At 40.8% G+C, this 14,037-nt stretch overlaps 1 protein-coding gene across 2 annotated transcripts in view; it reads left to right on the forward strand.

Moving 5' to 3' along the window:
* Positions 1 to 14,037, forward strand: part of EXT2 (exostosin glycosyltransferase 2) — a 189,372-nt gene that overhangs the window by 76,466 nt on the left and 98,869 nt on the right. The gene's annotated exons all lie outside the window — the stretch shown is intronic.

Genomic DNA, 14,037 nt, shown 5'->3' on the forward strand with positions numbered 1-14,037 from the left:
AATGGTAAGAGAGCAGATTGTCTCAAGAAGGTCTGGAGATGTTAGTACACACAAATGAACTGTTCTATGGGAACCAAACAAAAGCAAATGTGATCTTGGAGTACCTTGCTTTTAGGAATAAGGAGGCAATTGTGTTGCTATGTTCTGTCCTACTCAGCCCCTAGCTGGACTCTTGGGATCACTTCTGGGGACCACATTTTAGAAAGGACAGTGTCATGCTGGAGAGTGGTTATAGGAGAAAAACTAGCAATGGTGAAGGAACTCAAGTCCATGTTATACAACAATCACTTGAAGGAACTTGGGGATATTTACCCTGGAGACAAGATGACTCAGGGAAGATAGGAATGTTTTTTTCCATGTAATTGAAGGGCTATGTGTGAGAGAGGAAACATTCTGCTTGGCCCCCGAAGGCAGAACTGGGAACAATGGGGAAAGATGCCAAGGGGCACATTTGGCCTTGTCAGGAAACATTAGAGCTGTCTAGAGAGGGACGGTGCTCTTCCTCCTTGGGGGTCTTTCAGCAGGGCAGAGGTGAATCATTGACTGTTGGTGTTCTTTTTTGGCCTTGGGTTGGACTAGATGCCCACTGAGTTCCTTTCTGAATCAGAAATTTGGGGATCCTCTGTGTATCCTTGGACAAGTCATTTATCTCTTTCAGCATGAGTTTTCCCACTTGTAAAAAGAGGATAATAACACTTGCTCTACTCACATCACGGCATTGGCATAAAGCAAACCCCTTGCACAGATGCTTCAGAAATGGGAGTCAGAATTGTTCATGTCCATCAGTTTGATGAAAGTGAAATGGTCAAGTCTCTTCCATCCCAGATCATCCCTCATTGGCTGCCTCTGCTGAAATGGAATCCCTACCTTACCTGATTCATAAGGACCTTTCCTGAACAATAGATTCTCCTTGGCAAAGAGCCAGGCCGCAAGCTTTTCAGAAAAACCTTCATAGACAGAGGCTTTGAAGTTGATCTTCTGTAAAACGGGAAAATAATCTCTTAGAAAGTTGTTTTCCCTTTGTTAGTCCATTTAACCCAAGTTTACTAATGCCACACTCCTTTAACAGCTGGCCATAATATTTACATTACTTGCTAATGAGCTGGGCCTGGGAAAAAACTGTGGCTTTTAGAGACTTTTTAAAAAACCTAGCATTGTTTTCATATACCAAATCTGATGTCAGCTTTGGGGGCTGGGGGTTTCTGTATGTTGGAGCGGGGTCAGACATACAATTTTATATTTTTGGGCCTTTTGGGATAGGGTTTAACTTTAATTTTGTAATCACTTTTATTGGGAGGCCAGGCAACTACACCATTGATTTTCACATGATGTGGAACACTATGCAGAACAATACTATTAAGGGAACTGTGAGCTGAGCACCGGACTAGGAGAGGAAGAACTTGGCAATTGTTTATCCTCATTAGAGGCATTAGAATAGGCTTGTCTTTTCCATTCCTGTCTCTGCCACTGAGTCCTAGTGTGTGAACTTTGACTTGTCACATGATCTTGGAGGGCCTTTATTTCTTTACCTTGAAACAATAGTAACCTTCTTCACAGGTAAGGAGGGTAAGGAGGGACACACTGCCTTCCAGTAACCAGGGGCAAAAACAGTGTGAGCTTGTAGGAATTACAGATTTGGTGATTTTCTGGCATCTCACTTTAAAATAATAATAATAATAATAAATTTATTTATTTTTAGTTTTCAACATTCACTTTTATAAGATTTTGAGTTCTAAATATCTCCCACACTCCTCCCTCTCCAAGACAGCATGAAATCTGACATAGACTATACATGTACAATCATATTAAGCATATTTCCACATTAGTCATGTTGTGAAAGAAGAATCAGAACAGAAGGGAAAAACCACGAGAAAGAAAAAATAAAAACAAAACAAAGAAAATAGTCTGCTTTAATCTCTATTCAGACTCCACGGTTCTTTCTCTGGATGTGGATGGCATTTTCCATCATGAGTCTTTTGGAATTGTCTTGGATCATTGCATTGCTGACAGGAGCCAAGTCTATCAAAGTTGGTCATTGCGCAATGTTGCTGTTACTATGTACAGTGTTCTCCTGGTTCTGCTCACTTCACTCAGCATCAGTTCATGCAGGTTTTTCCAGGTTTTTCTGAAGTCTGCCTGCTCATCATTTCTTATGGAACAATAATATCCATTACATTCATGTACCACAATTTGTTCAGCCATTCCCCGATTGATTGGCATCCCCTCAATTTCCAATTCCAATTCCAAAATATTTATAGCAGCCACCACAAAAAGAGCTGCAATAAATATTTTTGTACATATGGGTCCTTTTCCCATTTTTATGATCTCTTTGGGATATAGACCTAGTAGTGGTATTGCTGGATCAAAGGATATGAACAATTTTATAGCCTTTGGGCATAGTTCCAAATTGCTCTCCAGAATGGTTGGATCAGTCTAAAACTCCAACAGCAATGGCATCTCACTTTTGAGAAGGGTAGAGTGAGCAGATTCTCTGCAATCTCCTTGAGGTGGTCTTATCCAAATAGTCACGTTGCTGCTGTGATGGCATGCCTTTGAATCCTGATCCTCTGACTTCAAATTCAGTGCCCTTTTCAATGATTACTAATGTGTGTACATGGTGTATATGCCATGGTGTAAAGGGGGCTGGCCCAAGACAAAGAAGAAGGCATCCTTGAGGGTATCCATTGATCCTATCAACATACTCACTTGGAAGGGGAAGGCTCCTGTGTTAGCTGCCTGATTCAGGATGTGTAGAGAAGGCCCTGCACCCAGAAGCCTCCAGGACAGCAGCTGAAGAGTAGAAGCAGGTATTAGGCTTGTCATCTGTGTTCCTAGGGGCACTTGGCTTTTCCCTTGAGGCAAAGCTGTTTTGTGAAGACTTTGTGGCCTGAAAGTGTCCTAGGGGGTGACTTCTCCCACTGGATTCCTCTTTCTTGGTATTCTCCCTGGCAATCACTTCTTGTTTAGCTACCAATTTGCTGAATTTCCATTTTCTGTTCTGTAATAGATGGAGAAACTGAGGCCTATCCTGGTGGCCATGAAGTGGCTTTCCATTTTTGTACTCTTCTTTTCCTGTGCTTGTGTTCTCATTCCAGCTCTAGGCATGGAAGATTTCTATCAATCTCATCTCTATTCTCCAACATTAACACTAGGCTTTAAAAGTCTTTCTATGAATGAACCATGTAACATGATGCTGTGTGAGCTCGTAAAGAGCTTGTAAAGAGCTATTGGCCCCTGGTGTTTTTATTTCGAAGGAAAACACCACCTCCAAATGGGAACTTTCAGGAATTGTCCTGCTTTTGGAGAAGTAAAGTGCTGTAAAGGAATGAATGCTGTGCATGGAATCCAGAGACCTAGGTTTAGAGCCTAGTTTGGGTGCTTATCAGCTTCATGGCTTTGGGTAGGTTACTCTCTGAACCTAAGTCTTCTCGTGTGAAAAATGGGCATAATAATCCTTGTACCACAAACCTCACAGGGAAAGTAAGCCTGTGGTGCTTGGTAAAGCACTATAGAAATAGGAGGTTTTATTACCATCATCAATTGACTTCTTTTCCCTGGTCTTTGCTATTCAAACTTCTTTCCTGAGTTTTGTGCTTATTTAGGAGTTTATGCTATGCGTGTCTTTTTATTTTTTTATTTTTTTTTGGTGGGGAGGAAGGAATTCTTTCCAATGAAATCCCATAGAACTCTTTTTTCTTTTCTTCCCCCAAACTCCTTGAATGAAGTATGACACTGGATTTGAATAGAAGGAGATTTTTTCGCTAAAGGGTGGGCTTTTTCTTGCACATGAGCCTCTGAATTCCCTAGTTATCCATGTTTAGAAGCAGTGTTTGAGAAATGGTCTGTGTGTTTGCTATTTCTTAACCTTATAGTGACTCTGGTGAGACAAGTCTAAAACCACCAGTTGTGACCATAGAAAGGAGAAATTGTCCCGTGCAGGCCCCTTTGTAGAACAGGGCCCCTCCCCCTTTTCTGATGGAGGCCAAGACCTCTCTGGTTGTGGGAAAAGGAAGGTGGGTGCTGACAGTGCCATCATCCTGAGATGCCCCAAGATCTGGAGATTTTGGAGAGCGAAGCGGAGAGGGATCAGAGCTCTTTGGAAGCTCGCCCTGCCTACTTGGCTTCTTTTCTTTCACTTTACTCCCCTCCACACATTCTCTGATCCAGTGACCCCTCAAACATGATGCTCCACCCCCTGTCAATTTTTCAACTGAAAAGATCACAGATTAGGAGACAGTGGACCCAGATTCAAATTCTGCTTCTCTCAGCACCAATTTATTACCTGTATGACCCTGAGCCAAGTCATCAGCCTCACTGAATGTTTTCTCATCTGTAAATAATAGGTTTTGATTAGCTGGTCTCTAAAGTCCTTTGTAGCTATTACTGATTAATTCTGTTTAAGAAGAACATTGGGATCAAAAGAGCAGGCCAGAGGTCAGAAGCAGAGCAGATTTACAAGCATATTTAAATGAATAATTTAAGTCCATCCAAATTGCAGACTGCCTGGCGTTAACTGTCCAGATTTTCCAGCATGAGTCTGGTGGGCCTATCGTCTCCAGTACATAAAGGTCCAATATCCTGCCAACTCTGCAGTCTGACGCTGTTTTGCCTCTGCTATCCATGGAACCTTCCCTCTTTTTGAAGGAGATATTTTAAGGCATAGGATCCCTCACTCTTAGTCTCTCTTCCCATTGAGAATTTCCGATCTCATCTGTCCCAGTGCTGAGTTCTATCACTTCCACTCTGTAGGCCTCAGAAGACTGTTGAATGAGAATACATGACTAAATTGGCAATTCTCAAACTTTGGTCTGAGGACCATTTTATACTTTTAAAACTTATTAAGACACCACCCCCTCCCCCACCTCCCGCCAAGAGCTATTTTAATGGAGGTTATATGTATTGATATTTACCATCTTAGAGATGAAAATGTCAACATTATTATAAAAACATTTTTGGCCTCATAGACCTCCTGAAAAGGTCTCTCTATTTTGAGAATCACTGAATTAAATTAATTTCTAAGATCCCTTCAGTTCTAGGGCTCTATCATTCTGTATTATATATGGAATTCTAATTTTATCCATTTTACCACCTTTGCAACTGCAAGGAAGGGGTTGGTAAGTGTCGATTTAAAAAAAATGATAAGGTGGGAAAAGTGGACTAAAGTCATGGACTCCTTGGAGACTCTATCCTAATAGAGATTAACTATTTGAAGAGCTCATTAGACTGAGTATGAGTTCTCTAGGGAAGGAATGAAAACCCCATTAAAGTATGATATATTTGATACTGCTCTGGGCATTGACTGCATTTTAAAATGGTCTTCAGCTGTTCTCCTGGGGCTGGGAGGCTTAAAATAGAGCCTTTGCTGACCGGAGCAGGCCCCTAAGATCCAGGCTTGATGCTGCCCAGAAGAGCTGAGCCATAAGAGGAGGCTTGAAAGTTTATTGATTCATTGCAGCATTCTCTGACTAGATGGCTACCAGAAATCCGCTGGCCAGGCTTGGGGCATCTATGGAGGAGTTCTTAGATTCTCTTCGAGGCCTGTGGGGAGCAGTATGATCATGTCTACAATGTGGTGAAGCTGCACCATTCAAGACCGCTCTTCCTGCCTTCTGGGTTCTTACTCAGGAATGTAACAAGCATTTATTAAGTACTTACTCTGTGCCCAGCACTGTGCTGAAACAGTCCCTGCCTTCAGGGAACTGGTATTGTAACGGGGAAGACGACGTGTAAAGAACATGTAAATAGGTACATTTTGTTGTTGTTTGTTGTTTAGTCATTTTTCAGCTATTTCCCACTTTTTGTGACCCCATTTTGGGTCTTCTTGGCAAAGACACCGGAGGGGTTTGCCATTTCCTTCTCCAGCTCATTTACAGATGAGGAAACTGAGGCAAACAATTAGGTGACTTGCCCAGGGTCGCAGCTAGTAAGTGTCTGAGGCCAGATTTGAACTCAGGAAGAGGAGTCTTCCAGACTCTGGGCCTGGCACTCTATCCACTGTTCTGCCTAACTGCCCTAAAATAGGTACCTACAAGCTATGATGATGATGACAATACGATGATGATAGCTAGCATTTCTATAGCACTGACTATGTGCCAGACACTGTGCTAAACACTTGAGAGATATAATCTCATCTGATCTTTACAAAACCCTAGGAGATAGATGCCATTATTATCCCCACTTTGCAGTGGAAGAAACTGAGGGAGACAAAAATTAAGTGACTTGTCCAAGGTCACATAGCTAATAAATATCCAAGGCTGGATTTGAACTCAGGTTTTCCTGACTCTAGGCCCCCTACTCTGTCCACTCTGCTACCTAGGTGCCTCTAACATCTGAGTAGCTAGAGAGGAGTCTGAGAGAGGAAGGCGCTGGTGGCTGGGGGAACTAGGAAAAGGCTCCCCCTACAGAAGCTGGGATTTGAACTGAGTCTTGAAGGAAACTGGAGGGGACTAAGAGGCCAGACTGAGGGAGCGTGGCATTCCCTGCATGGGGGACCGCCAGGGCAAAGGGATAGAATCAGGGGTGGAGCATCGTTTACGAAGGGTCATTGGATCAGAGAATGTGTGGAGGGAAGTAAAGTGTAAGAAACAGGGCAAGTAGGAGAGGACCAGCTTCCAAAGAGCTTTAAAAGCCAAACAGAGGATTTTATGGGGAGTACTGGAGCTCCTGAGGTCAGACCTAAGCTTTAGAAGAAGCACCCTGGTGGCTGAGCGAGGGAGAGGTAGGAGTGGGGCAAGACTTGTGGCCTCGAGTCCAGCCAGAAGCCCACTGCCGTAGTTTAGGACAGACCAACAAACTCCTCACACCATATACTAAGCTAAACTCCAAATGGACATATGACTTAAATAACAATGATAATAGCTTAGCATTTGTGGGGCCCTTTAAGGTTTGCAAAGTGCAATTTTCTCATTTTATCTTCACAATCGTAGGAAGTATGTTCTATTGTTATCCCCATGTTACAAATGAGGTTAAGATTGATTTAACTTTTTTCTTTTTTTAAATGTTTTTATTTATTTCATTGAATACTTCTAAATTACATATAAAATTTCTAACATTCATTTTTTAAAAATTTAAGTTCCAAATTCCTCCCTCTCGCCCCTCCTGCACCCATTGAGAAGGCAAACAATATGATTTGATTATATGTGTGATGACTTAACTGACTTAACCAAACTTGCATTTACCTAGATAGTATGTACTTGTTTAGAGTCACACAACTAGCTAGTTTAAGTGTCTGAGGTAGGATTTGAACTTGGGTCTTCCTGACTCCCCTTCCAGCACTCTATTCGCTATAGCATCTAGCTGCCTCTAGGTCTAAAAGGTTACGTCCTTAACAAATTACAGAAATTAGATAAAAACTATCTTTCAGATCCACAGATAAGAGAAGTCATGATCAAATAAGGGATAGAGAAGATCACAGAAGATATATGGAGAGTTTTGATTATGTAAAGTTAAAAAGATTTTCCACAAAGATATTCAAATGAGGCCAAGATTTGAAGGGAAACAGCTAACTGGAAAAAAAAAGATCTCCATTGCAAGTTTCTCACCTAAAGGTCTCATTTCCAGGATATATATTGAACTGATTCAAATTTGTAGGAATCCAGAGCCGTCCTCTGGTTGATAAATGGTTAAAGGATATAAATAAGCAGTTCTCAATGGAAGAAATCAAAACCATTTATAGCCATATGAAAAAAAAATCCACTCCCTAATAATTAGAAGAATGCAAATGAAAGTGACTGTTTGGTTGTGTATTTAAATATGCAAAGGTTTCACATTACACCCATCACATTGACAAAGTTGACAAAAAAGGGAAAATGGCTATGGTGGGGGGTGGGGAGGGCTGGCCCTATTAGGTTTAGTTAGAAAAGGCATTTCATCTAATTAGGAAAGTTACAGTTGAACTCTACTCTTGCATCCATTGAAGTCTTTTAGCACTCTGGGTACAGACACAGTGAAGGAGGTAGCATTCAGCATCAAGAGACCAGCAAACAGGGATCAGAACCAAGCAGGATATGACCACCCTTAAGCATAAGAGGGAAAGACTATCCCTAGCACAAAAACCCATTATGAGTAAGCAGAAGGCACCAAATACTATGGAGAAATATTTTGGGTCAAGATACAATGAAGAGTTCAACTCAGAAGAAGAGACCATTTCAGAGAAAAAAAATTTTTTGGTCACAAGGACCTCAAGAGTACCTGGAAAGAATGAACCAAGAGCTTAAAAAAATAGAATTATATATGGAATACGGGTTTTAGAGGAAAAGATTAAAAGGGGAATGAATAACTTAGATAAGAATGTGAAAGCCTTACCCAAGTAATAAGTTAGAATATTAAAATTAAAATTAGAATAAAAATTAGAATAGATCAGACAGAAATCTTTGGTTTCATGAGACCTCAAGAAATACTAGAACAAAATCAAAAGATTTTTAAAATAGAAGAGAATTTGAGATACCTACTATGAAAAACAACTGCTCTGGTTTTCTCTGTATACCCAGTGCCTGACATGTATTAGGTGCATAATAAATGCTTATTGATTAAATCATTGATAGATTTGGAGCTAGAAGACCTAGGTTTAAACCCCAAGTCTTCCACTTAATACCACTGCATTAGATGACCGATAGGGAACATTGTATCTCTATGATCCTCAGATCCTTGTTTGAGCTTTTTTTCTTTTAGGTTACCTTGTATTTACTTATCTCTGAATATATTGTTTTCACCAATAGAATGTAAACTTCTTGAGGGCAAGGACTGTTTGATTTTTGTCTTTGTATCTCCAGCATCTAGCTATAAGGTCAAAGGGGAATAAGATCTTCCCCGCCCATCAAGAGGCCTCATGTGGAGCTCATTACGGGAAGCTTGCTTGCTTGTAGGAAGGCTTACACACCTTTTGTAAATTTCTAATTAGGCACTGTGCCTAAAGAGTATATATCCTGAGAGGTGAGCTCTTGCTTTGGGGGCTCACTTATGAGAATGATATGATTCCCTGGTCAAGACTCTGAGTGGCTGTATGTTCAGAACCCCCTGACTCCTCAGAGGCAAAGGCTCTCTCATTTCAGTAGTGGATGTAAAGTTTTGATTGAGGCAGTAGAGCCCTGTCTGTTGCTCTTTTATTTCTCTTCCCAGTATTTCCTGTGTTTGTATTTTATGTGATTAAAAAAGAAAGATTGTTGACCCCTGAAATAGCTCTTTCCTTAGTAAAGTCGATAAAAGAACCTGCACTAGCAGCCATCCTGGGTATGCCAATGTGGTTGCTGCTACACTAGCACAGTGTCTTTTTCAAAATTATTTTTTTAATTAACAAATCAATTGACATTTATTAAGTACCTGTTAAGTGCCAGGCACTTAGAGCTTACAGTCTAATGGGGGGGGCAACATGAAAATAAATATATACAAATCAAACAATATACAGGATAAATGGGAAATAATTAACAGAGGGAAGGCACTGGAACTCAGGAAGGCTTTCTTAGAAAGTAGGATTTTAGTTGGGACTTAAAGAAAGTCAGGGAGGTCAGTTGTCAGAGTGGAGGAGGGAGATGGTTCCAGGCATGGGGGCAGCCAGAATGAATGCCCAGAACTGAGTGATGGAGTATCTGGTTTGTGGAACAGCCAGGAAGCCAGTGTCACTGTACCAAAGAGTATGTATTGGGAATATGGTCTAAGAAAACTGAAAAGGTAGGAGGCGGCTATGTTATAAAGGGTTTTGAATGTCAAACAGAGCATTATGTATCTGACCTGATCCTGGAGGAACTTAGAGAGAGTGTGTGTGTGTGTGTGTGTGTGTGTGTGTGTGTGTGTGTGTTTGTGTGTGTGTGTGTGTGTGTGTTGGGGAACGGGTGGTGTGACATGATTGGACCTGCACTTTACAAAACCACTTGAATTCACTCCAAGGTTCTATTCTTGGATTCTGTCACCCACAATGCTAGCGATTCTTTTCAGCTTTGTTTCATTTCAAAAACTGATCATCATATCACCTTTGCCTTCATTCAAGTCATTGGTTCCCTATTGAACAAACAGGAGCCGGGACAGAGCCTTTGTCCACTTTGCTCCTAGACTGATGTTCCAAAAAAGTGTAGATGTCCGTGGTGTTCTTTGAACTGTTGGACACTTTATTATTTGAATGGCACTGGGAATTCTGTACAACTGAAAGTTGGCTGTCTTGAGAATTTGTTGAATGAAAAGGACTAGTTTTAGATGGCATAGGCTGCTACTTTATTTGTCTTTCCTCTGGAAGTCCCAAAATTTTAATGGTGTCCTTGTTGGAAATTTAGAAGCACACTTGGATTTTGCCACCAATGACTTTCTGATTCATGTGTTTTCTCTATTTAGGTTATTCCACTTTTCCCATTTTGATGTGTTTATTTTTTTCTTCTCTCATTCCTATTACAATTACAAAGCATTTTATATATATTGTCATTTATACCTTACAACAATCCTGAAGTAAGTGGTATAAGTATTGTTTCATTTTACAGGTGAGGAAACAGAATCCTAGAGAGGTTATGGCTTGTTTAGGTTCATGCATCTGGGCCTGGAATACTGGTCTCCTACGCACTCCCCACCGGTCCTTTCCCAATGTCAGTTTTGAGGTTGAAATAGGTGCAGTCTCCTGTGGGGATAGTGCCAACACAATGGAACTAAAAGTTAATTACTACATTTTGCATATACCTAAATTCTGTAATAGTTGACCTGTGGCAATTTGTTAGCTATTATTTAGTTTTCTGAAGATCACTGGAAAACTGGAAAAATAATATTCCCTTTTAACTTAATAAATCGAGATATTTAATTTTTAAACTATTGTATGCTAGTCTGTATACTGCTCTAGTCACAGCACTGTTATGAGAAAAGTGCTTTGAAAGTTCTAAAATGTGGGGCAGCTAGGTGGCGCAGTGAGTAGAGCACCGGCCCTGGAGTCAGGAGGACCTGAGTTCAAATCTGGCCTCACACGCTTGACACACTTACTAGCAGTGTGACCTTGGGCAAGTCACTTAACCCCAATTGCCCTGCATTCCCCCCTCCAAAAAAAAAAGTTCTAAAAATTCTGTTGGTCACAGCTGGGGAGGGCCTTTCCTCCTGGGGCTTCTTTGAGACACAATTGAAGAATTCACTATCTGGATGTAAATGTGGCAGGTATTTTAGAAAAAACAATCATGCTGACCATTTGATTCTGCCCTCTAGATAAAAGTCACAAAGTTTTATGTGGGGTCCCTTTGCCCTGAGGCAAATTGCTGCCCTGGAGTCCTTGAGAACTATAAATTAAAATGCCTTCTGGACATACCGAGTTGTTACTGAGGAGCTGCAGAAGCAATTTAATCTGGGAAGTTCACTTAACCCCAGGCTAAAACACTTGAGCTGTGATTCTTGGCAAAGCAGGCTTCCTTTCCTATGGGGCTGAGGATGGGTGGACAGGCTTGGATGATTTGAGGCATCTCAACTTTGAAACCATATTCTCTAGCTACACTTTTGGCTAATGTTCTGGGCAGATTGGTTACCACACACTCTTTCCTACCAGCTCTAAGAGTTTCTGTCTCCTCCATGGATTAGCTATGGGCACAGAACCTTGGCATATTTATCCAAAGCTTCTTAACTTAGATTAAAAAAAATAAGCTCTCAATGCTTGGGTTCATTTGGTTTTTTGGAGCATGAGACTGGAGTGTAGGTTGTACGATCACTTGAAAAGGGAGGAACTGACTCGAGTATTGCTTCAGATCCATTGTTAGGAAAGCACTTTGTAAATCTTAAGACACCGTGGAAGTGTGAGCTAAATAATACAATGGCACAAAATATTTTATTATATTCATTAATAATAATAAATGCAGCAGTTCTTAATTGAGCATATTCTGTGACTCACTTTTAATAATGTCTCATGTTTGAATGGGTTGCTGTGGACATATTAAATAGTGTATGCTTATTGTCTACACTAGACTTGCAATGGATAGATGGCCCATAGAGTTGGTCCATCGCTATAGTGATCTTGGATAAACATTGTAAATGGACACTGAACTGGATCCAGAATTAATTAAGAGGAAGACAGTGGGTTGGATTGCCTTTGGAAAATCAAGTACTTTTGATGACCTCAAGCTTCTCCTTAAAACAAGGGTTCATCATTTAAACATGAATCCCATCTTTTAAACACAAATGTTCTTTGAAAAATGTTTTTAAATAAATGTTTTGTTGATGTTCCTTAAACATCACTGTCATTTCCTATAACCTCCTTAAACCATATTCCCCTTTGACTCTCTGGGCCATCATTTGAATCTTCCTTCACAACAAAAAAGTACAGCTAAGCAAAACAGGGAAGCATACTGGCCAAGTGGGGTAGCCTGTGTCCATTAACACACCTAGAGATGACCACCTTTCTCTTAGAGTAAGGAGGCATGCTTCATTGTTATTCTGCTAAGGTAGTGATTGGTCACTCCCTGCTTGATGGTACTGTCATTCTGATGGTATTCTGGGTTTATTTCTTTTATATTACTGTAGTTATCATGTAGATTGTTCTGACACTCTTCACTTCATTCTGCATTAGTTCCTAACAAATCCTCCTGTCTTCCAGAATTTTTTATAGTCATTGTTTTTATTGGGCTTTAGTGTTGTTCTACCACATTCATATTAGAATGTAATTAGTCATTCTGCAGTCAAGGTGCTATTTTGGTGTATGTGGGACTTTCCTGCATCTTTGACCTCCTTGGGAAATTAGCTGAGTAGCAAAGTTTAAGGAGCTATTTTCCTTTGCAGATTTGAAATTCACAGGCAAAGAAAAGAGAAAAGCAATATAAAATTGAACAGATTTAGATGGGTTGTTTCGGTAGTCAGAGATAGAGAAAATTGGCTCCCAGTGATTGCTTTATGGCTGGCAAACAACCTGCAGTATGTTCATAGTCTGAGACCAAGTAAAGTTGTAGGCGACCTGAAGGGACAATGGAGAGACTCAGAGTGATTGTGAGCGGGCTGCAGTGTCTCACCACTATTAAGTGATGAGGTTGTAAACCTGATTGTGAAAGTTTCAGGAGTGAGTGAGAGAAAAGACAGAAAGTGAATGTAACAAAATAGGGTAGAAAGCTTCTGGGGGGTTTGCTCAGAAAGGAAGGAGAGAGATCTAGGACAGTAGGTTGAGGAGATCATAGGGAATAGTGAAGGTGTTTTTTTTTTTTTAAGACTGGGGGAAATTTGGACATTTTTGAAAGTAGTAGGGAAGGAATCAGTAGATAGGAAGAGTTTGAAGATGAGAATGAGGATGAGGGGATGGATGAAGGGGCAGTCTGCTGGAGAAGATGGTAGGAGATGGGATCGAGGGAATATAAAGAGTGGTTGGCCTTGGCAAGAAGGGCCATCTCGTTATTAGAGACTTTGGGGGAAGGGAGAAAATACTGGGAAGATGTTGGAGAGTTTTTGGTTGAAGAGAAGGGTAGAAGAGGAAGCTTATGGCAAGTGGCCTTATTTTTCATAGTAAAGCAAGAGGTGCAGTTCTCAGCTAGAAGAGTAGGAGGAAAGGGAAGTATGGAAAACTTGAGAAGAGGTTTGAAAAAGTATCTATGGGGAGTGAAATAGGGAATCAATTAGGGACGAATAAAAGGATTGGCTTCCTCCGAAGATGGCCCAGTTGAAGTTGGATAACATGAATTTATAGTATACCCATTCAACATGGTTGTGTGACTTCCTCCAGCTCCATTAATCAGCATGTGAGTTGGAGAGGAGGAGGCAGATGGTGGGAGTAATCCAGGACTGGGGTTTGGCAAAAGAGGAGCAATGATCAGACAAGGGAATAAAGGATTTGACATTTGATGACTGTGGAATTAAATTGGCTAACTATAGAGTCAAGATTTGGAGGAGAGCAAAGTGAAGTCAAAAGACTCAGAAAGAGCTGAGGTGTGGAGGGATTCGAGATCCTAATGAAGGCAAAGAATAAGCTTAGGAGGGATAACACCTGAGGAGAGATGGCATGATGGGAGGCTAGAGTCAGAGAGAACAATGTTAATGTTTTTGATTAAAGAAGGGGAATACTTGTGGATAATGGTAAGCTGCAGGGTGTGACCCTGAGAGAGAGGGAAG

This window comes from Trichosurus vulpecula, chromosome 6 (genome assembly GCF_011100635.1).
Source record: "Trichosurus vulpecula isolate mTriVul1 chromosome 6, mTriVul1.pri, whole genome shotgun sequence".
Lineage (NCBI taxonomy): Eukaryota > Metazoa > Chordata > Mammalia > Diprotodontia > Phalangeridae > Trichosurus > Trichosurus vulpecula.